Here is a 26,253-nt window from a genome sequence, read left to right on the forward strand (position 1 = left end):
TGTTACTGTGGCAAAAAATAACTATAGAATACAAAGAGTGTTGCATAAGGAAATAAATCATTCCAGTCTGTCATCTGTGGGAGTCAGGCAAAAAATATCTGAAGCAGAGTGAGAGTGGAAGCACACCAGGTAATATAGAACAATGTGCACTATTAAAATAATCAGGAAAAGCAGGGTTGACCTGGGCATTTTAAATGAGGACAGTACATGCATCTGAATGAATCATTAGTAAAGATTTAGGTGCTTTTCTAAAACAGATTACATTCATAATAAATAGACTTGAGTAGAGAATTTCAAAACCGTATTAGTGGTAAAGGTTGATGCCTGGGGCCACATTAGCTCAGCAACAAGCTCTGATCTGTCATAGATCAATGAAATGTAGCAAGCCTGAATTGCTGATTCAATTTAGTATTCATTTACTTTCAGAGCAGAACATAAATAGTAAGGAAGAAAATGTAAAACATGATCTCTGAGACCAAGATCATTTTCTATGGGAAACTTAGCATGCATGCACACATTCATCTTGTGAATATTTAGGGAGCCAAGTACTGAAAGCCCAATCAGTTTTGAAGCTAAATCTCCCCCAGTGTCCCAAAGGCCTTTCACCTCTGAAGTTGAAATAAACTTTGTCTTTCTTTGCAGCAGGTGTTGAACACAACCAGGCCCAATGTATATGCATGAATAAACCTCTGCAGAGTGGCAGGGAAAGCCCCCAGCAAATATGTGGTGATTGTAATATCTGATTTAAAGTCATAGAGTCACAGAATACCTCAAGTTGGAAGGGACTCTTAAGGATCATTGACTACAACTCCCTGCTCCTTGCAAAACTACTTAAAAATAAACTATACACTTTTTCCAGAGCATTTTCCAGGCCCTCCTTGAACTCTGACCGGCTTGCTGTGTGACCACTTCTCTGGGTAACCTCTTCCAGGGAATGACCACCTCTCTGTGCAGAAGAGTCTCCCCATGTCCCATCTGAACTTCCCCTGATGCATTTTGATTCTATTTCATCATGTCCTGACACTGGTCATCAGAGGGAGGAGATCAGCACCCTCCACTGCCCCTGCAGCCCAACCTTGGAGAGAGGTGCAGCCTCTTCTCTTCCCCAAGCTGAACAAAGCAAGGGACCTCAGATGCTCCTACAAGTCTTGCCCTCCAGGCCTTTCACCTGTTGATTCCCCTCCTTTAGATGCTCTCCAATAACTTTATATCCTTCTTACACTGAGGCACCCAAACCTGCACGCAGCACCCAAGTCAAGGTCAAATTAGTCAGAGTAGAGTGGGACAATCATCTGCCTTGACAAAGACAGTGATGGATGCTGTGCTGGATGAACCCCAGGATAGGGTTGGCCCTTTTAACTAGTTATTTATTAGTCAATTTGCCATCCACCCAAATCTTCAGCTTTCCTTACATGGTGCTGCTTTTCAGACTCTCGTATCCCAATTTGTATGTAAAACCAGGATTGTCCCATCCCAGGTGAACAATCCAACACTTGCTCTGGTTAAATTTCATGCAGCTCTTTATGTCCCAGCTCTGTAGCCTATCCAGATCTCAAGACTGAATGAGGTAAGGTCTAGTCTGCATAACATTGTGATAGAAGAAATGGGAGTACATAATTTCTTTTTCTAAATGGCTTCAAAATATTTCCATAGAACTTAATAAGGCAAGCTGGCATGTCTTCAAAAAATTCAAGAAAGATTGATTAATATTTCATTTATATTCAGCTATAGTTTTTTAATATATTAAATCAGATACTGAATTTAAAGTCAGGACACATAAGTGTGGTCCCCCAGCTCACCACAGAATCACAGAATACCTGTTGGAAAGGGATTCATCCTGTAATGCACGTGCTACAACACCACAGCTTTTGCCATGGCAACATGGATCTGCCGAGTGTGGTCAGATGCTGGCAGTGGGACAAAACAGCTCACACCAGCATTAAAACTTCTCCAAAGGTTTTGAAATCTTTTCCAAAAAAAGTGTTTAAATGTACCCTGGCCTCACAAAAGTCATCCTGGGATACTTCTATCTGAGCCAGCCCCTGCAGTCTTTGAAGGCAGAATTGTACTGAATTCTTCCTACTGCTCTATTGTCAACTCTCTGTTGACATTCTGTTACTGGACAAAATATCGCCTCTTTATCCCACCTTTTTTACCACGTATGACCCTGAGATGCCTGACTGCTTCTATTTCAAATACCCCTATGCATTTTTAAAGATTTTCCTTTCCAAAATAGTAGTGCTATTTGTTCATACAAATAACAACTGACAAGAAAATGTCATCAATCATTAACATATCCTCTGAAGTTTAGGTTTGCTTTCAAACTCTTTCTACTCCACTTATTTTGTTGTGGCAATAAACAGCTTTAGATAAGAGTTGCATAGCTGATAGAGTGTATTTATACTTAGCAACTGTCTATTGAAATAAAGATTAGCATCAAGGCTGTATTGGTTTTCCTGTCAGGATGCTGATCTTTTGAAGCTATATTGTAGCCAACAAATTCATATTTACCTACAGATTTAACACTGCCAATGTAGATAAGAATACACTAACAGCTGGGGTAGGAATAAAAGATTAGTTTCTTTCATGACCAATTTTGCAGTAATCCTATCTCTGTCAAAACAATTTGAGAGGGGTGTCCTACAGTGAAAATATACAGCTACTGAGATAAACTGAGAAACAAATATTTATTCTGCTATTTTTTCATTCAGGCTTAATATCTTTAAATGGAAAGTTTAAATTTACTATAATGTAAAAAGTTTTATCTGCTTCCATTCATGCATGCATTTTTGCTTCATTGCAGGTAGGGGTGCACATGTGTGAATAGATGTATATGTATGTATGTATATATATGTTTGTATTCCCACAGGATTATATATATTTTTACTAGAATGTATTTTAATACTAACCAAATAATAAAATTTATCTTCTTCATCTCTTGGTTTGTCCCGACATCTCTTTGTAACTTCAGTCTCTAAAGGCTTTAGGATTTACCAGCATTCTCTTCTTTTTATGCATTATGTCTGTTTAGGATTTGACCTAAATTGCTGAATCCCATGGGAGAGGAGTTGGACAAAGGTTGTCCCTGTCTGCAGTGTTTGGAGAGGAACATACTGCTGTGTTTACAGAGAGAAGAGCAGGACAGTCTTGATGTTGAAAAATATTCTTGGCAGTGATTCAGTATTAAAGCTGCATAGCAATTGCTATGATTATGGTAGTCAACTATTGATTATAGTATTTACTATGCATGGTAGCAAAATAAAAAGATATGCATAACTGGCAATATGTGCTTTTCTATAATGACAATCATAACAACCAGTATAAAAAAATACACTGTCAAAACAGCACAGTTCTAAGGGTATGTATTGAACTTTTTTTTTTTCTGCCAATTCCTTCCCTGGCTGAGTGGACAGTGGCTTGCAAAGGTCACTCATTTCTCTGAGCTTGGTAAAAAGGAAATTTTTTGTGTATTTTTCAAAAGCAGCAATTAATAGCATAATTGTGGTGAGGCTTTTTCATGGAAAGTGTATGTGTGTCATATTCAGTGTGCACTTCTTGGAATAACATTTGGTTATTTGATATTGAAGCTGGTCAAATATTGTGATGGGTTCTCAAAACATGAAACTGTGCAGTGGGCTGGATGCTGTGTATTCAGTCATTGGAGCTGTCTCTTCTGCCAGACAGAGATATTCTGCTTTGCATCTGTCATAGGCTTTCCAGAATCTTTTTTTTTAATTTGGATTATCTTTGTTGTTAGGACCAAGTTGATTTGGTGTTGTCCTGTTCCTGGACAGTACATCTATTATATATGAATCTAAATATATGTATTACAAATGGAGCTGCATTTTAATATTGATGATTCTTCTAATTTTCTTCATAGGGAAGCATCTTCCACAACATTCTCAGACTGGTTCCAAGGCATAAACTCCCCAAGGCTCTCCAGTGCACACCAGGATGACACCAACTCAGAGCAGATTTCTGGTGCATGATGGTGAATCAGGTCTGAACATCTTTGCTGAACTGCCCAGCTGCACTGGTAGCACTTGACTTGGTTATTGTTGTTACTGTAGTCCTGAAACTGCAGTTCCTACCTGTTCCTTTCCTGAAACTTCAATAGGAAATATCCACACGTCCTTTGCACTTTAGTATGTTCAACATGACCACAATCTTGATCAGAGCAGAGCACAGCCACACTCTTGTCCAGAGCATGAAAGAGGACAGTGATGTGCACTAGTGAGTGCTATTTTTGATCCATAGCACATAAATCTGTGTAGTTAGTTATAAAAGCCAGTTAGCCCCAGAAGAGCACATTGCTAATGCACCTGAGATGCTTTTATGTACATACACGTGACAGCTCAGGTGTAAAAAAACCATTATGCAGTAAACTTTAAAATGCATGTGCAACTGAGGTGTGGACACCCGTGGTTCTAAACCAGAGGTGCCAGGTGAATTTCAGGGATTCATACAAAATTGTGTTGCAGAAGAACTCAGCCTTTTCAGTTAAACAGAGCTTTCTATAAAGATATGATCTGGAAGGCTGAAACAAAGATCTTCTGGAAAGTGAGCAACTATAAAAGTCATTGATAATCTCAAGAAACTGCAGTCTGTTGATGGGGGATTTTTGAGAGCTGGAAGTGATCAGAATTAAATTCAGTGATCATTTCTGTCAAAAGGTTTGTGTGTCAGTATTCAGGAACTGCTGATTTAATGGCACTAAAACTGAATTTCTCACATTTCTGAATTGTACTAATTGTTTGTACTAAAAATAGAGCAAAACTGAATCAGAAGACTAAATAATTAATTCTTATATTTTAAAAATGGTAATTTTAATTCAAAAGTATATTTTAAAATGTTCATTTGTCTGTCTTTTTTTAAGGCTGTTACTTCATTATAGATCAAAATAACCTTTGTTTTGATGGAACAAAATGACTATGTGTCATTTTTAGTTTCACTAGTGAGCACTAAAATTAAAATTAGTAGTTGTTTCTTTCAAAACCTCTCTTAATTTCGTCCATATCAGATTCTAAATGAGCTGTCCTGCAGTTCACAGAATTTAAATAACAAAATTAATCTACTTAAGATGACACTCTGCTCTCTAAATAATAAAGAGAATTTTATCCATTAGTAATTTTTTTCATTAGTGTTAGGAATATTTGATGTGATAATCCACCATTGAAGCTTTCTCTATTGAGAAAATAATCAATAAAACTCTTTCATGTGTTTCATTTCAAAGGAAAACTGTTAATTTAGAAACACCTGGTAATGATGGAAAGAGAGAGATTTTTGACCTTGATAAAGTCAAAAATGAAAAAAGCTCCATTATTTATGTGAATATGTGATAAAGGCAGAGAATTGAAAAGATTTTTATTTCACTCCAGCAGATACCACAGATGCATGCAATTATGGGCAAATGTCTGTGCTTTATAGCAGGTTCATTCAATGTCAGCTCTCAGCATTCCCCTGTGACTGGCAAGATGGGAGCCTTCAGAAACACAGAAGTTTCTGATTGTGTGGGTATCTTGAGATCCTTAAAAAGAAGACAAAAAAGAATCATTTAGTATGTAAAAAACTTCCACATCATCAAGTCCAACTGTATACCAAAAAATGTCCCCAAAGTGCCACATCTATGCATCTTTTAAACACCTCCAGGGAAGAGGATTCTGTCACTTCCTGGGAATCCTGTTCCTGTTTCTGATGATCTTTGCAGTGAGGAATTTTTTTGCTGATTTCCCTACTGCAGCTTGAGGCCATATTCCCTTGTCCTATCACTTGTTAGTCACGGGAAGAGACCTACCCCCAACTCACAACAACTTCTTTTCAGGAAGAAGTATCCCAGGATGACTGTTGTGACACTTCTCTGCAGTTTAAAATACTCTTTTGGGAAAGATTTCAAAACACTTGGAGAAGTTCAAATGCTTCTCTGTGCTGGTGTTTTGTCTCACTGCCAGCACCTGATCATGCCCAGCAGCTTCACGTGCCTATGGATAAAACTGCAGTGCTGTGGTACATGTTAGGGGAAGAATTCCTTAACTTGACTACACTTATGTTGTACTGGTTTTTAATTCAGCATCTGATATAATATAAATATAAAATAAGTGTAACTGCATATCAGTGGAATATTATTCAGTCTTTCATAGCTTTATGATACATTGGTAATGAATCAGAACAGTTTAAATGCCTGAACAAGGTAATGAACTGCAACTTGGAGTTATTTACAACTTTCTTTTGACTGTAAGGAGGGATTAAATATTCAGTTATTCAGTTAACTGAACAAATATGTCTGATGACATGGTAGGTATTCTGGAGAATCCAAGATGTCTGTGTAGGACCAGTATATGACACAGAATCTTCAGGAGAGTTTGCCTTTTTGGACTGGCAGCTGGAGACAGCATGGATTTGTGAGGGCATTTCAACTGACACGGCATTCCTGTTTTTAGATATATGAGTGAAGCCCTAGATGACTGGCTCAGAAGAGAGAACCTATGCACCTTTGGTTTTCATCTGTACAATTGGGAAAATTTTTGGCTTCCTTACAGGATTGTTGTAAAGACAATTACTAAAGCGTATTTCTGCCCTCATGCTTCCTTTGTATCTCTCAAAGTTGGCAGAGTTTCGCCCACAGAAATTTCTACTATTTATGAGTTCCTATCAGTAGCCCAGCCACAGAGTTGATCAACCAAAGGAAGAGAGATTTGGCTGCACAGCCTATGTAATTTCTAGATTTACCTTAAGTTGCAGTAAAGTTCTGGAAGGGCAATATTATGGAGAGTTCAATATCAACACTATCATTCAGAACTCTTGGGTTTATGAGTCAGATAAGCTGCTTGAAAAACATTCTAATTCTTTTCTCAGTACCTGAGAACTGATTCAAAAAGAAAGCTTCTAAAATCACCTCTCTTCCTGATTTTCCAAATTAAAAACTTTATGTGAAAAACAGTCACATCTTTTCTGAAGCAAATCTCTTTAGAAGGAAAGATTGTTCCCCTTTTTCTTGATAATTAGAGTAAATTATTAGGGAATAGGGTATTCAGCCTTTTTATGTCTTCTTTTCAATTAGCTTCAGAACTTGAACACTCTAAATCCTCACTATAACTCACTTCTTGTTGCTGTTTCAACTAAAACGGTTTACTCACTCTGTTTTTAAAATAAAACAACACTTATGTTCTAGTCTATTCTTAGGCTTAAATAGCAGAAAGTTAATTGCACAGAAGACAACTAAACTTTTTTTGTTTCAAGACAGAGAAAACCAGGCATACTATTTTCTAGTATCTCTGCATAATGTGTCTCACATTCACACGTGGATAAATACACTGTGAATTACATGGAAAAAATACATGTCTGATGAACCTTGCCTTTCTTTACTTATGCTTAACTATCATGTGAGAAGCAGGATTCATCATCTCATGGGTAGGATCCAAATTCAGTTGGCAATATGTAAATGTCTACACGTGGTCTGGGTGTATAAACTCCAGCTACTGCCAGAGCTGCTCAAGAGCTCAGTGCAGTTGCCAGAGGTTCAACATTTGGTGTTGGTGTTGTTTGAAGTGTTCTACAGTATCCAAGGACTGGGAGATTGTGGGATAAATCAGGTGTGAAGAGACCTCAGGAGGTCTCTGTTCCAACTTTCTGTTTATCTGTGAGGTTGTAGAGTCATCTGTGGAGTCCTCTTAGGTTTCTCTGGATTTATTTGTCTCACTGAGTTTCAAAAAACTCCAAAAATGGAGACTTACACCACCTGCCAGTAAATTGTCTCACTGTTGGCTGTCTTGATTAGAGAAAAAACTTTTCTTGATACCCCATCTGAACCTTGCTCCCTTTCAGTTGCCATAGTTCCTGTGTTGCTATGCAGGAACTATGAGAAAACCATGTTCTCAAGAAGACCTGGTAACAGGTCATGAAAAAGGTTCTGCAGGCTCCATGGACTGTCCTGGTTACAGCTTGTCCATCTATGACAGAAGCTCAGACACCTCCCACCTAAAAATGTAGGGGTGGAATTCCATGACCCAGAATTAATTGTCCCAAATAGCTACTTTTCAAACTGAAAGAGTTCTGGTATTCTTCAAGTCTGATGCCTATCACTTTTAGAAGCCTGAATAATCTGGGATATCTCAAAGAACAGTAAATGTCTAAGTATAGGCAACTGAAATCAGATGATGGAGAATACAGAATACCCAGAAATTCATACAGTATCATACAAGCTGAAGGGAGTTCTGTATTATTCCATTTTTGACAGCCTATCACACACTAGTCTCTCAGGCTTCCCATAAGCAGACATCAGACTGTGAAGTAATTTTTCCAAGAATTCTCAAGAATAAGAGAAAATCAGGAGGTTTAAACCCAAACTTATTTACTAGGAACTTTTGGTCACATAGGAGAGGAGCACTTGCATGCAGCTGAAAACGACCATTCAAAACACTGAAATAATTGCAAAGCTTTCAATTAGGGTATGTTACATGATCTCAAAAGATTAGATTGTAATTTTTCTATCACACAGCTGGATAATGTATGAAAATGTTAGAAGAGGGTATCCAGAAAAGTGAATTGAACTTTTTTTTTTTTTAATAGAAATAAATCCTTTTTTTTGTAAGTCACAAACATCTTTTCTGTTCACTTCTAGAGATGAAGCACTATAAATGCCAATTTATTTTTCACTGTGAGGTTAGTCTTTGGAGTAATGGAAAATAATTTTCCTTTTCTTTAATGAATAAATCATTGTGGGAGGCTCTGCATGATAGTTTGATTCTGCATAGCTATTTCTTCTGATTATTAGCAGGATTTTACATTTAAATTCCTGAAACATTATTAACTCATAATCATTTGCTTTCAGACCTTTCTGATAACTTTGCTCTTTCATTAATTCCTTTTCGCTGAGGTAATAGGGAATTACTTTGTTTAATGATTCTCTAAAGATTCAAGAAAGCTAAATATCATAAAAAGGCAATTTTATTTCACAAATAATATTGCATTCACCAATCTAATTAAATTGTAATGTTTTCTTCAGTAGGCCATGTCCCTAGCAATGGGGTATGCAACACCCTAATGCAGAGGCAATTTTGGCAAAATGAGCTTGTCCTTTCCCAGAGCTAAGTATCAGTCAGTGGAAAATCATCAAATAGATTGTTTACTCTGAGAGAATATTTAATATCACAAGAAAAAAGAAAGAAGAACTCCTTTGGAGCAGAATTCCCCTTGAGTTTTTCTCCCACAGGCAGTTGAGCTATGAAGATATCCTTAAAGAGGAAAAGCTCATGGCCTGGCCACTCTGAGGCGAGGTCTCCAACCCAGCCCTTCAGTGGCTGAGCCCTCGGGCTGTTCGTGGCCCCTGAGTCCTGCAGTGGGCTCTGTGTGTGCCCAGGCCTGGCCCTGGCAGCAGTGGCAGAGAAGCCAATCCTGCAATAGAATGTGTGACTTGCCAAAGCAGTGCAGCAGAGCAAGGTTTAGCAGGAGAGGTTTAACACACACTGCAGTGGCTCTCTCCAGTGCTCCCCTCCAGCCTCTGCATGGGTGGGATTTATCCTTGCAGTGAGCTTCTCTGTCTGCCCTTCTCGCTCCAGACTCTGCCCTTGAAACTTTCACAGATACACCCCAAGGAATTTCTGCCATCCTAGTCCACTCACCAAGAACTCCTCTGTTTCAATACTCAGGGTTTTGCAATAGTTGATATTCTCTTTTGATTGTAGGTGCAGCCTCAGGAAAGGAAATTTTTCTCAAATTGTCTTCTCCGTAATCAAAATATTCATTGTCTTCTCTCAAAGAGTTCAAGTCTTGTCATTGTTTCGCCTTTCCTACTCTGTCCTTTTACAAAATGTTTCTTGATTGAAGTGGTTGAAAATCCTTCCAAACAAAACCAAGAAATACCTTGTTTTTTCATAGTAAAACCTGTGAATTTACTCAGTGTTATATTTTGCCCTGAAACCAACTGAGATCCCCCTGGACTCGTGCACGTATGTCAAAGTCCAGGTGAATGAATTTTAAACCTGTGAAAGAAATACACAGCCATGCAAATGGAGGAACAAATGAACTTTTGACGTTTTGATATGTATTCCCTGCTCTATGGATCCACAGGCAGAGTCACTTGCAGTTTAGAATATCTGTGGTTGATACCTGCAGCCTGCAAATTTAGGAGCAATCTGAGAATGATGAGGATATGCTGCTGTAGCACTCCAGCCTATACCAACAGCACAGCACTTCTTCCAGTGGAGGAAAATATTACCCAAATCACAGCTAAGCCAAACAGCTTGAACTGGCAAATAATAAGCATTTTATAGGAACCTCAGGGTATGGCATACATGTAGTGTCATAAAAAGTCCAAGGATGTTCTGCTTGCATACAGAGTGTTTCTATTCCCTGCAGCTTTTATAGTGAAGTTGCCAAGCTGTGCATAAGCAGCAATATAATAGGATCCCTATTTATTTCTCCTTCAGGAATGCTGTGCATATTTACTTGCTCATATTCCTTCTATTTCTCCTAGTAGTTTTGCTAGAAAACAAGTATTCTCTAATAATTTGCCTTTTCCATCTGTTTACTTTAGCAAGCAGGCTTTTTCTTTTATCAACTGATAATTTTCCTTTATTTTGTTCTGACATTTTGCTTCCCTTCTTCATTACAAGAGTATAATAGATGCAGACTCTGAAAAAAGGGGTCAGGGATGTCTTCTGTGTCCTTTATCAGTAAAATGTCTCAGTCTAGGAAGAAGGGTGGCCTTATGGACTTTCATTCGGAAAATTGGATCCAATATTTGGTTCTGCTAAATGCTTCTTATTGGTGTTGAGAGCCAAATTTGGAATGTGAAGCAACTGCAGATAAGACCAAACCCTCAAAATTCCTCAGAAAGGCTGTCAGTTCACATTATGCTGTATTACCCTGATAAAGTTGCTGCTTATTTTGATCCCTAAGGAGGAACTAAATTCCATGGTCATTCTCATGTGTTTTCAAGGTTACTCAGAGCACCATGTCGTATTTTTTTATGGGCTCTAGAGTTCTGTCAGCCAAAGAGGGTGTCTTCTTTCACTCTCAACTCTTTCAGTTATTTACCTTTAAAGTTTTCTGTCTCTAACTACCTCAGTAAACAGCTTCAAAGTCTCTAAACAGAGTTATGAACAAAATAATCAAATTGTCAAATGTTGGAGGGCATTAAAAACTTCAGTTTTTTCTCTCTGCATTTCTCTGAAGTCTCTATGGAGGTAAACCCCCAGACTTTAATCTTGTAGTCTTGTCATCCACCAGCTCTAGATGAGGCACACATTTATCTGAGCCTCCTTCCACATCTTAATTCTCTCTCAGTTAGAAGGGTATGGTAAGTGACAGGGATAAGGACAAGAAAAGAAGCTGAGTAAAAGTGGAACTAGGTGAAATAATGAGGCACTATTTAATTCTTCAAGATCATATTTCAAGAGTAAACAACAATTTTCTTATATTCCAAGATGGAAATGAAGCCACACTATGGCCTCTGGGTAGTCTTTTTATTTGCCATAGTCAATATAAATTCAACCAACCAGCAGTACATCCAATTTGATCTTTTACATGCGATTTCATCTGAGCAAAAGCATCTTGAAAAATTTCAGCATAAACAACCAGCCAAAACTTTCTCCCCATTGCAAACAATTTGGAAGCACAGCTTCTGACAAGTCACTCTTTTCATGCTTCTTTCCATTGCTTTCTAAAACAAGCTTTTCACAAAGGAGAAAGGTTTGCCACAAAAATAAGGGTGTAATGTGTATTGGATCTGTTTGAATACAAGTATGACTGCAATATTGTGTTTTATATTGATTTTTGAGTTGTTAGTAAATGGTCCTGTATAAACAAAAATTTCTTACATTTTAGAAAAAAAATACTTCTCATGGCTCAGTAAGTCACTTAAAAAGGAAATCAAAGGAAAAGAAAGTAAATGTAGTAAATGTGACTGCAATTTCCTGGATTTTTTGGGAAAGAGGGATGAAATGGAACCTGAGAGATCTGTAAGTGATATTTCTGGATGCTGTTGTACACCTTTGGCAAAAAGGACCTCATCCCTGCTCACAGAGCCTTCTGGAGTTGGCCCATGAGAATCTGGTGAAAACAGCTTCTTTTCTCACTTGCTAGGCCAATGCATGGAACCCCTGGGAGGACTGAGGGAAAAGAGAAAATATCTCTTTTGCAATCTCTTCTGAGTTCTTGGGAAGTGTTCCTGTAGGCTTCTTCACAGCAGAGGTTTTTGGATGCTGGAATCCATGTCTTTTCCATGAGCCCTAAGCTGTATGTCTAAGCTGCAATGGAGGGGAGGAATTTCAGACCCTCCACTGTACTGAGCAGCTTTGCAGTCATTTCTCAGGGCTATCATGCATTACCCTGCAGTGGTTAGCACTTTCCAGGCACTGAAAAATTAAATTCCGTGTAAATCCACCTGCCTTGCGTTTCTTCTTGGCCAGATGTGCACTGCCAAAGCATGTAGCTAGTAGGAATCATGAGGATGATGCTGGAAATTAGGCCAGAAAAACTCGAGCTGAGGCACCTATCATGGCACCAGCTCCAGCTTCAAATTTGGGAACCAGACATAGAAAAATAAATGTCTAGGCACTTCAGTCATTTATTAAAGCAAACATGAGACCTCTTGGTGAAAGCTGCTAGAAAATTGTAGTCCAAAGTGTAAGACATCCTTCAAAGATGTAGATTTTTTTTCCCCATCAGTAATAATTCATCCAGATGAAGATCTCTTTTAAGTGCTCTGCAGCTATTTCATGGCTTCTCAGCTACAAAAACAAGCAGCATATCAAAACCAGCACTTATTTTGAAAATTGACAGTTAGAAAAACTGATGAAAGATAATGTAGTAGCAGCAATGAATCAGATTAATATGGACAAGATGGGGAACATTCCACCTACGCAGGGACCAGGGCCTGATATCAGAGGGCTCTTTCATCTGTGATAACAAGACCCAGTGGCTGAGAGCCAAACCTTCAAACTGGAAATGAGATGCAACTTTTTATCAGGAACACAACCATTTGAACCATTTACTAATAGACATAGCAGATATGCCTTCCTCCACAGGCCTTAGACCACAGGTAATTCTCACCCAAAATGAGAATCAAGTGAGTTTGCAATGAACTGAAAGTTATCTGGGTGATTAAAACTCTTCCTGGGTAAAACTTCCCTGAGTTATGGAGATGATCAATTGATAATGGCCTTAAAAAATTAATTTCTCCATAACTTAGGAAGCAGCTAAAGTATATTTGTGCTGTAAGAAGCTAGACTTTAGTCTATTTTTGGTGAATTTTAAGAGACTGAATATTGTAGAAAACCTACAGTGTTCTGGAGTTAAGTGATTTTTCATTAAAAGCATTTGAATTTTAATATTCTGGATGGACCATATTTCTTCTCAGGAAACACCATTTTTAAAGTATATCTTTGTGTTAGACAGAATTTCCATCTTTTTTCTGTGCAAAAAATTTCTTCCTCTATTCTCAAGTTTTGTTTATTAACAACAAATCCTGAAGCTTTGGATACTTGCCCAGGTATTCACAACAGACAATACTTTAAAACATTCTTTACCTAGGAAAAGAAATCAACCACCTCTTTGAGATGAACAACAAGAACTAAATCAACCTATATTTCTGTGGTGGTGGATAAATTACAAAATTTTTTGTATCTCAAACAAATAACTGTACCAAGGTCCATAAAGCTAGATTTGTAAAAGTCACAAAAAGACCTGGACTTAGCAATGAATAATAAACTAAAAACTTTTCTTACTCCAATTAATATTAAAACATGTCTTTTCTCCTGTTACATGACCAATTTATACTGGTCATATCTTCTTAGGGGCCTTTCAAGGATGTCCTCTGATCATTAATGTTCAAATTTGTCCGACAGACTGTGCAGAACTGACTCTTTTATGGATGTTATTTGCCACTGGAAAAAACTTGCTAATTGGAAAACTGCTGCACATTATGTTCTTCGTAAACAGATTGATCAGGGAGGTGTCACCTCATACTTTGCCACAGACTCTGCTGTAGATATAGTATCAAAATTACTTCAGTACCCAGGCACTGTATAATTTAATCACACTCAAAGGATTTCCATAATTTTATCCACAATCATTACTGCAAGATCAGCTTTCTGCTTCACAAGTTTCAATTAGGAGGTGCAACACACCAATGCATTAAAAAAAAAAAAAAAAAAAAAAAAAGGATGCTTCTATTCCTCTCATCTTCAAGAGGTTTTTATATAAATATTAAGCAAGTGAGCACTGCCACTTCTCACTTTCTAAGTAGTTCCCTTTATAATGTTCCTCTCTCCTGCACTTCATGTCATCCTTGCAATTTCTGGCATTTTGCTAAAGGCACAAGGAGAACCGAATTTTACTGGAGATTGCTAATGAAATATGGAGCCATTCACTGCTAAGCTACACATAAAATATCTGGCCTAGGTTGCTCATGGAGTAAAGATGTATCTCCTGTCTGCTGGCTGTTCAGAAAACTGTATGTTTTAGTCTGCTTCCTCCTGGGTCAGGGGGGAATTAACTGACTGAGAGACACAGGCAAATTAAAGATGTTTTCAGAAGCAAACAGCCAAACATCTGAAAATAAAATTGCTTTCTGAATAGTGACATTGGATCAAAGTGCTAAAATTTTGATATCTCAGTCTGAAAAACGTGGGTTAAAAAATCTCAATTGTTGTGATATCTCGGCAAGTCTTGGAAAAATGGAAATAGAAAGGAGTATTTAATTCTTCATGTTCAAGAGGAAAAAAAAATTAAAAAAATTACAGAGGTTTTTAAAATACTTAAAACATGCTTAAATCTAGATTTCCAATTAACAAGTATTTCTTTGAGACTTAACCAATTCAAACTCCAAATTAATGAGAAGTGATTATTATTTTATTCTCATGATGATTTTGTCAGTTATGGACTTGAATAGAAATTTAAAAGAATGAAACAAGAAAATGAACAAGGTCCAGTATTAGTGCATTGAAAGAAAACATGATTTGTGGAAGGTCCATGAAAGAGAAGAAGATGATTCTTAGTTGCTACCTCAGGTTTACAAAGATCAGTTAGGTTTAATCCGAGTTCCTTCTCTAGTGAAATGTCTCAGTCTGTGAATGAGATGTGGTTTATAAATGTTCACCAGAAATTAGCAGGGTTTTAAACACATTATCCAAGAAGTGCTCAGTAACCAAATTGAGAAACTGCAGTCTGGACCACAAAGTGCATGGAAAGAAAACTGGACTGCTGGACCCAAAAGTTCATAGAATCATAGGATGATTTGGGTGTGAAAGAATCTTAAAGATCATCTGGTCCCAACACCCAGCCACAGGCAGGGATGTCAGCCACTGCACAAGGTTCCTCAGAGCCCCATCCCAGCTCAGTCTGAGGGATCCTGTAGGGGCTGTAGTGGGGCACAGTGCCAGCTCAGCTGGGCAAGAGTCTGAACAACCTGATCCAACTTTGCAGTTATCTCTGCTTGAGCACTGGACTACAAATCCACCAGAGATCCTTCCTAACTTGAGTGCTTCAGGGAGCACTGAAATATACTGAAATACTGAAATACTGAAAATTCACAACCAGCAGCTGGTTAACTGGCACTCTCTGCTCTTCTTGTTTGGTTCTTTCTACGGCCATTTTCATGGCTAACTTCAATGTGTTCTTCAAATTATCGTTTTCCTGCTGTTGCTTTGTCTACAGCATAAACAGTTTTTCTGGATGCCTAAACCAGCTTTCTTTGAATACTGAATTATACACCTTGAATGATAGGTTTCAGGCTGTTGTCATGTCACACATGGTCTGGATATCACCAGGGAAGGAGCTCCCTTCTTAAGGGGGCTGTAAATTTTCCAGCCATTATTATTAGGCAACTTTTTCTGACAGGTGATTCCCCATCCATTTTCACAATATAAAACTTGGTCAATAAAAGTTACATGGGGATATATGACTTGACCTTTCCAGCAGGAATCCATCAAGAGATTTTTCTAACTTTCAGATAAGCAATGCTCACAAATGGGAAATAAGGACAATATAATCCAGCTGTAAGAAAAGTTGACAAGGGTTTAAGTTCTTGATCAAAGTCCTTGGAGACTGTTAGTAACTGGAATAGGTATGGGATCATGGCTGTACTCAGGAAAAAGATAATTTTTGCCGTAATCCACGTTTGTAACACATCCCCTGAGAGCGCTTTAAATTAAGCTGGGTCTTTCTCTGAGTATGGACACTGTTGGGTAACAATCCTTCCAGCTCAGTGGCAACTGCACTGAAGACCATGATGGTGAAGAGGCTTTTGCAGCAGACAGTAGGACTGGGATGATGAGGTGATGAAATGTCACACTCTGTCCACAAGCATGGAAGTACCAGGAACAGAATGTCTGACTTCCCATGATTCTAAACTTAACTTTCAGGGTATCATAAAACTCCATTATTTTCAGATTTAATACTTGCTCTGATGAAACATCATAATATTTCATTTGTTGTTTTAAAAAGCAGTGTCAGTGATTTTACAAACAATGGTTGCTCCCTTGAAAATGTACAGATTTTCCTCTCTGCTTTCCTGTAGCAATAAGACAAGCTATAGGATAAATGTTGGAAGCTATCTCATAAGTTTTGTCCTGGTGATTTGAAAGCAAAACCTTCTGCTTTGCTACTTCACTGTTATCTCCCTCTTTTGTTCTCTTTTGTTTTAATTTTTGCTGATATGTTCTGATTTTCAATCCCTTTTTGGGGGGAATGTCAGCCCAAAAAATCATCCACACAGCTTTGAAACAAGAATAATATGAGTGTCTGCAGTATTAAACTTCTTTGTATATGTTCATAAAACCAGGAAGAGGACAAAAAGGAAGTATTTTGTCTTTGTTCTTTATTAATCCAGTCTTTGGGGTTAATAACAGTCTCGGACAAATATTTACAATTTTTTTAGAATTAAAATAATTTTTTAAAGTGCAATCATTTTAGAGACTATTAGAAATATAAAGCCCCAATTAATCATCTGTGACAATATGATAAATTCTTTGCATTCATTTCCCAGTGTTTAAAATAGATGTTACACAGAGCTGGTGGCAGTTTAAGCACAGATACATTCTAGCAGCTACATTACTAAAAAAAATAAATCAATTAGAATAGTTTGCTAACATGGAACCATTAGATAACATATTTTCTCCTTCATTTATGAACATATGGTGAAGGTTTCATCTTGTCTTGGCATAAGGACATTTCTGTAGAAGAAAAATGGGATTGACATTTTATTTTTACACCAAGTGAAATTTCCTGGTAAGATAATTATTTATGAAATACGATATGTAAGTTGATGCATGCTCTCTGGAAGAGGTTACTAAAGAAGGAATAATATTGATGTTTTTAGCTCTAGTACATAAAACATACACTCAGGAATGCTATAAAGAAAATTTTCTGGTTATCAGCATAAGAGCTGATGTTGTGATAGTTGCTCTGCTGGGTGATATTGCTGGGATTTAACTTAGTACCTCTACAGAGAAAATATCAGTTGTGATAGCTATAAAGCTCTGTTACCAACAGCTCTCCTCCTGACGGAATGAGTAGAGAGGGAGGAATTTGTAATATACACTTTCTATAAATGTGACTTCTATTATCTCTATGATATTATTCCTATTGATATGGAAATCACATTAATGTTGATGAGAGGCCACTGGCAATTATTGCCCTGCTACTCAGACTTAAATCTTGTCACAATCCTAAAGCTGTTCAAACTGTGTTGAAAGCTGGCACAGCCAAGATCTGACCCAAAGGTGTTGGATTGTCACCAGTGACTTTCCCCTTCCCAAAACATCTCTTTCCATGGTAGGGAGCAATATATCTCCATCTAGTCCAAACTTCTTCCTATCTCAGATATTGATGATTCACCACATTATTTCTTTATGGAGGCAACAGCCTGTGACCAAAATATGCCCTCTGGTATGAATAAATGAGGAGAGAAGAATCCAGCACAATTTTATTAATTTCCCAAGTACATTTGCATTTCATTATTAAATAATCACTGTATTAAAACTTCCCCAACTTTCCCAACTGAATGACATTTAGTGTCCAGACATCCATGTGGACTATCACTGCTAGACAAAAAAGGCTGAAAACCCCAGTAGGATTATTTGGAATGTATATTCCTCATGTCTTCAATAACTAGAATAGATTTCTTTTCCAAATTTCTAGTATTCTTTAGAAATTGTAGGCTCTGGAACTATTAGTATGATAATCATCTCATCAGTACAATATAAGAAGATGTTTATTATTTTAACTGCTGCCACATACAAGACTTGAAATGAATGATTTTGATGCAGAAAACCACTGCAGAATCCACTGATTTTTTTCTCTACTAATACCCCTATATATTTAAAATATCTTCTGTAGCTCCAATTCCTCTGCTGTAGGAATGACCTGCGTTCCCTATATTTACATGGATAAAATTTTTCATTTACCTGAACTGGAAAAGCATCTTGATTGAATACATCAGGTCACCAGATGATCTTGGGTCATTGTATTTGACTGCTCTACTTCATCCTTTTTTCACCATTCCTCTACTCTTTGTGCCAATCACATACTTTATTGACAGTGTTGATATATTTACTACCAAATCATGCACAAAAATCTGGAGCAGTATCAGGTAGATTTTCCATGGTGATTTTTCCCATGAAAACCCATAATGAAAATTCTTTATGACTAAAAACTTCTTACTATTTGTCAGTTATACCATTCATCAACTCGTCCTTTGTAATTCACAATACAATATTTTTAATTAGAATTCACAAGGTTCTAAATCCTTACAAAGGTTTAAGTCATTAATGTAATAACTAAAAATTACTTGAATTATTCAGGTACTTTTGGCATCCAAAAATTGTAATTTTCTCAAAACTGGTTGGGGTTTTTTTGTTTTTGTTTTTTTTTTAACAACTATAAAGTACACTGGCATCACTTAAATGTGAAGCTTTTAATCTTCAGTAATCTAATTCCATTATTTTCCTTTGGCCTAGAAAAATGCAAATAATTTTCATGAAATATCCCTCTTGAATACTTCTTACAGGTTGTTGTAACTCTTCTGAGCTTCTTCTGAGTTCTCATGATTTGTCAAAATGTTCATCACCAGTCTGGGCTGTGATGTGCAAGACATCTAGGTCTCACAAATTCCTCCTTGGTTATCCTCAGTAGATGATGTGTGAACTGAAAGGTACTTCATCTTTATCTTGTGCAAGTACATTATTCTTGCCTGTTTACAATTATGGAACAGAAATATTTATTGACTGCTTCTGTTTTCTATTCATGGTTGTTAATTGTATCATCTCCTTCTACAAATTACCCTGCATCATCTCTCATGACACATCTAATCTACTGCAGAAATGCCTCTGTGAAGGAAGGAAAATGTTCCCTCTTGCTCTTGAGTCTTCCAGCTGGAGAAATGTTATTGAGGCTTAGAGCAGTGTCTCAGAAAAAAACCCAAAGCACATCCAGCAAACCAAACGAGGACCTGCCTGCTTTGGTGTTGCTTGCTCTGTCTGTTAATACGTGTGATCATCTTTGCTCTCTTGCTGTGCTTTTCTTTTCTCTTTTTGCAGAATCTTTTCCTCAGAGATTCAGCCATTGAAGTGACATCATGAAAGTTTTTTTGGGATACATTGCATCTTTGCATTAAGACCTCTCAGTGGCCTTTGTCATATTTCAAGATTCTCGACTCCCAAAGGCAAAGTTATCTTTAAAGGTTTCTTGCAAAAAGTTACTGAGGAAACAGCTAATAAAAGTATTTGTCCAGATAAGCTGAAAATTCATAGGTATTTCTTCTTCCATTTGTTTTCTTACAATAAATGTAACTCATGTATAAAATCTATTTTGTCTTAAACACTATTAAACCTTTATAGAGATAGTTTTATCTAAACTGTAACAGAATAGAGCAGCAGTGATAAGACTGTTATTTCCTGTGTATCCATAAAAAAAATATTGCTGAGCTCATGTAGATACAGAACTGGAGAGATCAAGTATTTTGCCTAAAGTCACATGTGAAAGCACATTTGAAAGGCAGGACATGAACTATAGGATTTCTCTCCCACAGCCCAGAATGTTTCCCACAAGGTCCTTGGGGGTTTTTGTTGTTTGATTGTTTGTTTGGTTGTTGTTGTTGTCATTTTGGGGTTGTTTGTTTTTGTTACAGATGCTGAGGTTCTTTCAAAACATTCATCCTTATGGACAGAAAATGTCATTTTTCGTGAAAGAACTGGAAAGAAAAGAAGAGGGGGGAGGTCACAGGGGAAAAGTAATCTGCTGGATTTTTTGAACCCAGCTGAAAACTAAGAAGAAAATTATACCAAAAAAAAAAAGTATTCAATTACCATTAGGAAAAAAAATACCATTTTAAAATCCAAATTTAAGTTGCAAGGATCAAACTGAAGCACATCTCTCCTCAAAGGTTCAACAGCTGTAATATTTATCTGGAGACTGTTAGTTTTCTTCTGAGAATGAACTGAGGACCAGCAGCTGTAGAACTAGATTTTCTCCCTCTTCTCCTCTTTAATGTGACTGTTTATTAAAAAAGAAACACACAAAATATCTAAGTAACTGATAGCAAAGTTGACAAGGGCCTTCTAATTGTTTATTTTAAAGCTGATTTTTCATGAAGCAAAAGCAGTGTAAAGGAGGGAGGGAATATTTTATGCTGGAGGAAAAATACAATGTTGATTCAATTTATTTCCATACGGAGGCAATGTTGGAAGGCTCCTCTAAGTTGCCTGGCACTAGCTGGCAGAAAAAAATAAGTAAAAACACAGCTTTAAGAACAGAGCTTTATTTACTGATGCCCATAAATGGAGCAGAAATGGAAGGTGTTCAAGATTGCTGAGTGGCTGATTGTCACAAGGGATTGTTTTTCACATCCTAGTGCCCCACACAGTGATACACACACCCTGCCAGGACACTGGCTGCATCTTTTGAGGAGTCAGAACTCTGTAGAGGCACAAAACATGCATTGCTAACACAATGTATAGTTATGAATTTAGGTGCATCATTTATATTAAATTGTTTTTCATACCCAATTTGTGTTTCTAAGCAGGTTTGCTACCTGACAAATTAAAGTTCACTCTCTAATGTATGATGACAATGCTAAATGACTTTTTAAATAAGTTTTGCCCAGAAATGTCATTCCTGTTTTGATAGGCACTGATGGAACTTGATCTCAAGGTTTGAACAAATACTAAAGGAAAGGTTTAGAAACCAACTGGTGGTAAAGACACAGTTTGGAAATATCAGTAGAGCAAACTTACTGTCTGCTGCTCTCAGTGGCTGCAAATACAACTTAAAGTGTGCTCAGTAAACTACTGACAATTTCAGGTATGGATTCTAAAGCATAGAGTCAATGTCTTGCTATATTTCTATGCTAGTTTTATCACCTGGAGTAATAATTAATCCATCAAAATTCATTATTTTCCCCCTAAATCTCTAGTTAGTTATGGTTTACAATATAGTACACACTCATCGATAACAATCACCCTTTATGTACAAACAACACAAAGATAACTGTGAATCTGCTCTTGGGTAAGAGTAAAGCCCATATTATCAGATCTCTTGAGAGCTTTACGGTCAGTTCAAGATGTGAATGCTCAAATCAAAATATCTTGCTGTGATTTAATGTTCTGAGATTAGGTGCTCCTTAGTTTATGAAAATTTCTTGAATTCTATTTGATTACTCTGAAATTGAAACATATGAGTTAGTGGATGACTTCTAAGTGTCTAAACAATAAAGCCTTGAACAATTATGGATCTTAACAGTAGGATTTTAGTATCCACCGTAAACAGTGAATCTATTAAAAAATGAGGGTTTTTTTTTTATTTGCTCTCTTCCACTCATTATGCTTCTCTCACTGTCAGGTTTGATTCTCTCATCATACAAATGGAAAACAAATTTTCCTTCACAGCCACTCCCTCAGAGCCACTTTGGTTTCTGACAGTGGACCTTTCTTTCTGACACAACACCAGTGACAACAGAAGTTGTGTTAGCCAAACTGTGATCTAATCTCCTTTTCAATTCTACCATTGTCCTCAAAATGTGATCTCAGTGACACCAGGATAAATGGCTGTCAGATTTTTTTGTCCTGAATGAGAGAGAAAGACCTGAAAATTCTGGTGTTGCAGAATTGGAGTTCAGGGTTTATTTTACCCAGCTGACCTTCATTATTCTGACTGTAATTTTTCATTCACCATTTCCACATTCAAAATGGAGGGGATTTCATAACTATTATTATTAATAATATTAATATTATTGTTCTTTCTTCCATGTTTTATCTTTCTGAAAATTCTTGCATTTGACAACCCATGCATTTACAGCACTTTATCTCCTCCCCTCCTCTCTCCCTTTTCTAAGCTCCAGCAGTGAGGACTTACAGCCATTGCCCTTTGTCCTTTCTATATCTTGCTAAATACACAAGCATACTGTTACACAATAAAGAATGTCCCCCTAAAAATAGATACTGTGAGGTTATCTAGTAAGAACACGTGTTAAAAATGCTGCTGGGCAATTGCCAGCAATCACTGTTATCACAATTACCATTGTTACCTATTGTGAATTTTTCTTTCACTATGAATCACCTCCACAGCTTTTCTTTTTCACTCCTCTGAAAAGTCCCTCTGGTGTGTTGATATCTTTCTAGGAAATAAATGTTTGGAAAAGACGAGAAACCATTTCAAATGTATCATTTCAGGAGGGAGTGAAGCATAAAAATGTAGAGCATGTAGAACTATAACTAAGAGGAAATCTGACTTTGGGTACCATTGATGTGCTGCTGGGGGGAAACAGATCACAGTGGACACCCACACACCATATGCTGTCTACCATCCTTCACAAGGGCTTCCAGACACCTCCCACTATCCAAGGTATTTGTCTCAGGTTCCTTTCCACTCTTGATGCATTAATGCTGCCACTTTGTGGTTTAAACTTTTTCTCAGGCACTCCTCCAACCTGCTGTGATTTGTTCCTTGCTTGTCTTTGCTTCTTCCCTTTATGCAATCCCCTCAACTGCCACGTTCTTAAAATAAATCCAACAGACAGAAACACAGTCACATGCTCAATGGAAAATCTTCAATATTCTGGAGGTTCAAAGAAGAGTTTTAACACTCATGGAAATTCAACAAATATCCATTGTAAAGATGAGTTTTGAGTACTTCAAACCTGCAAGTTCCAGCACTGTTGCTGCACCAGTTAGAAATGTGAAGATTTTCTCCTCATTTAATGGGTAGCAAAACAACATCAGCCTTATCTAGGTCAGGGACACACACAAAAAAAACATGGTATCATTAGAAATCAGGCTGCTTCACTTTAAAATATATATAAAAGCTCTCTGCATGCAATCATGAGTAGTTCTGCCTCCAGAACTGATATATCAAAATAATTCTAAATAGGCACAATGAAAATGTTAGAGAATATAAACTAAATTTTGTGTGTTTTTCTTGCTCAGGGGAAACATCACTGTAAATAATCATTTGAAATCTGATTGATATGAAAGTGGTTTAAAATAAAAGTCATTAATATCCTCAGTACTTAGGCCAGGCTAAGGAAACCTCAGGGTAAGCAGAAATGCCTATAACTACCTTCTTTAAAATGTCTTTAAAAAACACAGTAGTTTTTTGGCTAGACAAATTTTGATCTCATTAGTGACAAAGAAAAGTATCATCTGGAAACTAGAGCTAGAAACTAAGAATAACTCAACAGAATGTCAATTCCATGACCCTGAGATTAACTCAGTTGGTGAGAGCATGGTGATAACAACACCAGTCATGGATTCAATCCCCATAGGGGTGGTTCACTCAGGAGTTGGACTTTATGATCATTGTGGGTCCCTTCCAACTCAGAGTATTCTGTGATAATGTTTAACCTTGGTTAATTATTATTCATTCATCAAATCAACACTGGACAGACCATTGAAGGAAATAGGAGTTAAAGTTATCAAATAACTTCGTAACTGAAGAGACCACAACAAACACTTTGACAGCTTAGGACCAGGTCAAGACTATTTTAATTGATGATCAGTTACTATCAGGTCAGTTACTGCCATGAACACTCCAGACACCCACTTAAAGCAGGGTGTGATGAATTCCAGCTGGATGCAGTACCTGACATGCTGGTTTGTGTCACCTCTCTTTCCATTCGTATTCATCTGCTGCCCCCTTAACAAAGACTCTCACCAAAGGTACAGACTCTGCAGTGACAAGAAAGAGGCCTTAGAAGAAGTTAAGTTAATCTGAGTCATTATGAAACATCACAGGTAAGTGTGGATTCCCCATTTCTAGGTGTTAGGAAGTACAGGTGATGGCATTTGAATTTTAGCCTCCAGTTTCTTAAGTTTCAATGACTTGAAATGAGATGCAAGCCTCATGATTCTCAAATCAATTCAGAAAATGGGATTTGAACGTGTCTGAAGTTTTTTTTTCTCACCATTTTTATCCCAACAAATTTGATTTAGAGCTTGAAAAATACCGTATGCACCTTAATTTGCATGTGTCATTCTACTTTGCATTGCTGAGCAGTGACTGCACTTTCTACTCAGAACTTTTGCATTTTATTCTTTGATTGCTCAGGTTGCTTACAAGAACAAGGACGGTATTTTAAAAGTCCAATAAACATTAATGTAATATCTTCTACTTCACAGCAAATAATTGCTGTTATATTATCTCCCCTCTAATGATTTCTAAGTATTGGGTACACACTTTGACACAAACTTGGGATCTGTTGCTGGCATCAAACAATTATGAACAAATAAAAAAGTAATTTAAATTATACATAAAATCATAACCATAAAAAGAAACATAATAAAAATAATAAAAATTATACAGATAAAATATTTGGTATTGTTTTATTAATCAAAATAAATACAAATGTTTATGTAGTTGCAATTCAACACTTATTCCTCCCATTCCAGGCTGACAAGAAGCTTATTCTGAATGTCATCCTGTTGATTAATTCCTTGGGAAAATGGTTCAGCTGATAGGAAACCAATGACAACACCAAAGAAAACTTGTCCCATGAACAAAAAATTTGATCAGACTTAAGACCTTGGCAACAGATGGATTAGGACTGAAATCTGGTATCTAAGTAAGGATTTTGAAAGCAGCTTCAAATTTTACATGCTTCAGTTTTGATGTCTAATATGAGCTGCCTGGAAGTGGATTTATTTATTTATTGTAATATAGAATTTTCTGAAAATCAGGATCTTTTAGAAGACAAAATTGTCTGCCAAACTTGTAATTGTCAAAGTTCTGAAAACTGTCTGTCTTCCATTACCAGAGTAAGTATATCTTACTGATTTTAAATCAGTTATTTTCGCACAGATCTTCTAGAAAAACATTCAGAAGGAAACCTCCCCTACATCTTCACAAACTGAGATGATACATGGAGGTGGGAATTTATGACATTTTGGCATTTAAAGAAAGAAAACACATAGTTTTCCTCTCCTAGTCAGATGCTTGAGCACAACAAAACACACCAAAGGTTAAATTTGTCTCCAGAGAAAGGAAGAGAAGGAAAAGGTTTAAAAGCCGGAGAGAAAAGAGGAAAAGGAAAACGCATTTCTTGTCTTAATGACATGAAAATGAATCACACATTTTAAAATCCAGCAGTCCCTTTTTGATTCTTGGCTGCAGTTTTCTGGTAACACTTCTATCAGTCACATTCATTTGAAGCATGTGGCTACACGTTTCAGAGATACGAAGACACAGTTTCTGCATTTGCAATTTCCCATCTTCAAAGTGCTTTTCATTTTTATGATAAATCTGGAGAAAACCCTGTGATGTGCGAAAGATATTTCTCCCTTCTTTTTTCTTTTCTTTTTTTTTCCATCACTGTTATTTTCTCTAGTTTCTCCCTTAGCCAGGATGCTAATATTTATTTGCTTCAAGGACACCTTTCAAGCCTAATGAAGCCAACTCCAGTATCACTTCCAGTTAAGCCTTAATTAAATGCAAATATCAACCATTATACTTCAGCAAAAGGGGAAAACTCATGTAAACATTGAAACACAAAAGCTTCAGTTCTTCACTCTTAAACATGAATGGACCTGGACAATATATAATAGGACTCAAGTACTAAATTAGCATAATACTGAGTCACCCCTATTGAACTCTATTGGTTTCAAACACAATTCACCTTCGAGTACCCATTAGTCTAAAAGGATAATTACAGGGAGAAGAAAAAAGACCATATGAAAAAATATTATTTATGTGCTACAGACCCCTGAGGCAGCCTAAAAAACCTCCAAAAAGTAGAAGAGAAGGTTTGTTTAATGACACAAATATGCA

Source organism: Prinia subflava, chromosome 4, assembly GCF_021018805.1.
Source record: "Prinia subflava isolate CZ2003 ecotype Zambia chromosome 4, Cam_Psub_1.2, whole genome shotgun sequence".
Lineage (NCBI taxonomy): Eukaryota > Metazoa > Chordata > Aves > Passeriformes > Cisticolidae > Prinia > Prinia subflava.